The sequence below is a fragment of the Microcaecilia unicolor genome, chromosome 7 (assembly GCF_901765095.1).
Source record: "Microcaecilia unicolor chromosome 7, aMicUni1.1, whole genome shotgun sequence".
NCBI lineage: Eukaryota > Metazoa > Chordata > Amphibia > Gymnophiona > Siphonopidae > Microcaecilia > Microcaecilia unicolor.
In genome coordinates, this window is record NC_044037.1 from 247,360,657 (window position 1) to 247,365,086 (window position 4,430).

General features: G+C 43.4%; 2 non-coding genes across 2 annotated transcripts; both read left to right on the forward strand.

Annotated features, from left to right (window-relative positions):
* The first annotated feature begins 2,237 nt into the window (after positions 1 to 2,237).
* On the forward strand, positions 2,238 to 2,308 carry TRNAG-GCC. The gene has a single exon. It is a non-coding gene; the product is annotated as a tRNA-Gly (tRNA).
* Positions 2,309 to 2,686: 378 nt separating this feature from the next.
* Positions 2,687 to 2,758, forward strand: TRNAA-CGC. Its single transcript has one exon. It is a non-coding gene; the product is annotated as a tRNA-Ala (tRNA).
* The last annotated feature ends 1,672 nt before the right edge of the window (positions 2,759 to 4,430 follow it).

Here is a 4,430-nt window from a genome sequence, read left to right on the forward strand (position 1 = left end):
GGTCCAGGGCCAAATCTACGGAGGCCCTGGCCCCCGTGTCCCCATTACAGATACGTCCCTGGTCCCTGTTGATTGAAGATACAATGTTGAAGCATCACCACACAGTAAAGCAATGCAGTTGGAGGATTCCCACTCAGTTTGGAGGGAACAGTGCTCCAGCCAGCAGCATAGCCGGAAGTCCATTTTAGGGGGGTTCTGAGGGGTGGACTTGGGAGGGGGGGGGGCTGGTATTCTCTTCCCCTTCCCCTCTGCTACTTCTGCCTCTGCCATCACCACCACAATAAAATATTACCTTTGCTGGCGGGTATGCCAAGCCTGGCCAGCTGAGGACATCTCCTGCACCATCCCGCTTAGCCGAACGAGAAGCAAGCACTTCATTCAGCAGCTGTAATTCACAGTCTGAACATGTTTTAACAACCTTGACTAGTTTTGTATCATCTGTAAATTTAATCACCTCACTCATTGTTCCAATTTCCATGCACTGGAGAGCCAGCATTAGCGGCCGAAGCATGCCTGCTGAATGAAGTACTTGCTGCTGGTTTGAAGGAAACATCTTTGGATGGTGTTCACCAGCCATGAATGCAAGGGGGCCGGGGTGAACAGTGAGGGGGCCCAGACCCCCTCCTGTGGCTATGTCACTGCTCTCAGCCTCAGAGGACCCCCCCCCCCCCCCTTGCGCCTGCCCCTTGTAGTACCTCATGTAAAATGGCTGCCACCATCCTCAGCAGTTAGTTAGTTAGTAAGTGGTTGTATTACTGTGCTGGAGGCATGTTATAAGAGGCCCTGGACTGGTCATCAGAGAATGAGTTTAAGCTTTGATAGTGATGACTCAGAAGAACTGACGTGCGTGCATCAGTGAACCTGGAAGATCGGATGTAATGGAGCAAACTGGATCAAGTATAGATGCCAGAGCGCTGAAAAAAAACACACACTCAAAAATGAAAGTGCAGGCCATTTTCAAGCAATCTGTAAGCTAGTATGGCACGTTTTAAGTCTTTATGTCCTCATATTTCCTTACAAATCAGATTCATATCGTTACGTTCGTATACTCCCCCCCCCCACCCTAAATTTTATATTTCTAAAACTTTATTTTACTACACTTCTTAATGCTAGCAAAGTTACCAGGAAAGCTTTCAAACTTTAATATCAGCCATTTAAAACTCCCAAAGGAATAACTAGCATCCTTCTGTTTCCTTAAGAAAACAACAGCTACACCGCTTTGATAGCGTTTGGGCTTGCAGTTGCAGACGGTACAAAAGAAAATTAGTACGTTTCTTAAATCTTTGCCAGTTTGTTAGTTTAATAAAAAAAAAAATAAACCTTTAAAATATTCTTTAATTGTTTGATACCATAACCAAATACAGCATCAGCTACTGTTCCCTTAAGTGTCCGTGGTGCTACTAGGTATTTTTTCCAAGCGCCAAATCATTGCGTAACCCAAAACTTTCTTACAGGAAGTACTTACCGGATTTGAAAACCCCACTGAACAGCTAAGGAAATTACAAAACTCAGGGCAGGGGTCTTTTTTATTAAAGCTTAGCTCGAGTTATTATCTGCAGCAGAGCCCATAGGAATAAAATGGGCCCTGCTGCAGATAACTCAAGCTAAGCTTTAGTAAAAGACCCCCCTCAGCAATCATATATCAAGCTTTATAAAAAGTTAGCACATAGGTCTCCTTGGTTTATTCCACTGCTGAGTCACAGTCGTTTTTTATTTTATACAGTGAACTGTAAGAAGGGAGCTGCCCTTTTATGTCATGTAAATGAAGTCACCTCTATAGCTCAGTTCTCACGGCAGTTTCGTTCATTGGTTGGCCCCAGCCTGTTGCCACGTCTTCGGGCAAGGGGTATGGCCCTTATCGCATTCGGGATCCCCCTGCCCCCATGAGATGACAATGTAAACAGGGAATCCTTTGCATACAGCTTCAGCCAACTCCTCATAGCGAAAGGCTTTATCTCTTTACTGCCGCGATCCTAAGGTCCACTGGGCCACCTCCACCAAGCCCTAATTCTTTCAATACCGGGGTTAGCCCTACGCTTATGCTTACAAACACTTCTGCTCAGCCCGTCCCTATCGCTTTCTTGCGCTGCGGTCTCTGGAACAGTTCCTTACAGCTTTAGTCCTAAAAATCAAATTGTACTAAGATTACGTCTGCTAGATCTTCCGTCAGTTCTACGTTTACTGTTCCCTAGTTCACAATTTTAAGTAAGTGCACAGTGTATACAATAGACAACAAGGCATTGGTGGTTCAGTGGTAGAATTCTCGCCTGCCACGCGGGAGGCCCGGGTTCGATTCCCGGCCAATGCAGTTGAATCTTTTTATTTTAAATGAATTTCTACGACACAAATGTGCAGTTCTCAGTAGAATAATGCATGATACTGTTAAAATAAAACATGAAACGTTTCGCAAAAGAGAAGTCAATTTTGTTTTCAAATGGAAGCCTTCGCCATAAATATGCCCTTATATCTATGTTACGTAAGTATATGAAATGAAATGCCTAATATTCATGCTGGAATAATTAAATTTTTGTTTTTTTTTACTGAACAAATTTACCATTGGGGAGAACTTATAGTTCAAGCGGTGCTTGATGCCTTAAAACTCCTGTAGTTAAAATAAAAAAGAGACAAGAAAATTGGTACATTCTGTGACTTTAGATAAGCAACCGTATACGCAAGCCAGCAGCTGGGGGATGTAGCTCAGTGGTAGAGCGCGCGCTTCGCATGTGTGAGGTCCCGGGTTCAATCCCCGGCATCTCCAGCTGGGTAGCACTTTTTTTTTTTGTCTATGTGCATTTTATATCTGTTTAGATAGATGAGCTTTAATTTTTAAAGTTTACTTTTCAGCCATTTTGTTTAATGCACAGAATATGAAAAAGTGTACTGTGGTTAAAGTAATACTTGTTCATGTCTCCTCAACCTGTTCAGAACCACTTTTTCAAGATCTTGAGGTGCAAAGAGATATTAAGAGAATAAGAGCTGTTATTTCTTTGCACTTCTAAAATGTAATTTGTCTTTAGTTGCACTCAGTGTCATTCTTTTTATTCTGGTTCCTCTCTAGTCCCCCTTCCTCTCCCAATTTCTATTCTTTCCAATAGCTGTCTTTGTCTTCTGCTGGAGTTTCTCTCATTTCGTCATTCTTCTGTAATTTTAATTGTACACTGCTTTGAGGGCCCCTTTTACCAAGCTGCAGCAAAAGGGGGTCTGCGCTGGCATCGGTGTGTGTTTATGATGCTCACGGAGGCCCACTTTTACCGCAGCAGGGCAAAGGTAGGTCTTTCTTTTTTTTTAAAGAAATGGTCGTGCAGCCATTTTGGGGGGAGCTCTTACTGCCACCCATTGAGGTGGTGGTACGGGCTCCCACGCTAACTTGGCCATTTTTTACCGCACCTTCGTAAAAGGACCCCAAAGATACTAGATAAAAAAAGACCAAATCTAGGATGTAACAATGATTAGACAAAATTATCCTGCATATGACAGTGCGCTCAGGATGGGAACTACCACTGGGCTGTTGCGGTATCGGTGGTACTTCCTTAGTGAGCAGTAAGCCCATGCTGAATCCTGAATCCTGTACTGAAAAGCGGTATATGAAGTACCATAATAATAAATGTAAACATTTTGGTAACAAATGCTTTTTTTTTCAGGATAAAGGAAAAACAGTCATTAAGGGGATTATTCTCTGGATGTCTAATGACCACTAAAGATGTTAGCTTGTGCTATCTGGGGAAAACCTTTATTTTTTTTTGTTACATTTGTACCCTGTGCTTTCCCACTCATGGCAGGCTCAAAGCAGCAGGCAATGGAGGGTTAAGTGACTTGCCCAGAGTCACAAGGAGCTGCCTGTGCTGGAAACTGAACTCAGTTCCTCAGGACCAAAGTCCACCACCCTAACCACTAGGCCACTCCTCCACTCCAATCTGGTATGGACCCGACACAGGACCTTGTTTTGGCGGGGCAAATCCGCCTGCCTCAGTGGTCATACAGACACTGATGGATGTTGGAAAACAGTACAGCCAAATAACCTGGAGTGGGTACCATATATAAATGTAAACAGATGCTGCTCGCAGGGAATGGTGTGGCTTTTTTAGCACCATTTTGCCTCACCATTGGCTGAGAGCAGCCTCCGTGTCAGGTCCATACTGGTGCAAATAAAGGTTTTCCTCTGGACAGTTATCTGTGTGGGATTGTTTTTGCATACACTCCCAGAGCTGTTACTCTTGCCTCCTCTACTTTGTTTTATTGCCTTTGTGTTTTTGTAGAGGCGTTTTTCTGTTTTCCTTGCTTCAGCTTGTGCTTTCTGCCACAAAGCCCCTTTTAATTTTTATAGCTCCTGCAGCAGATAGTGCACTGTTAGTAAATGCTTCCTAAAATGTTGCACACTTGTAGGTACAAATAGTGGAAATCGGAATAAAAAATATGAGTGTAATTTTTAT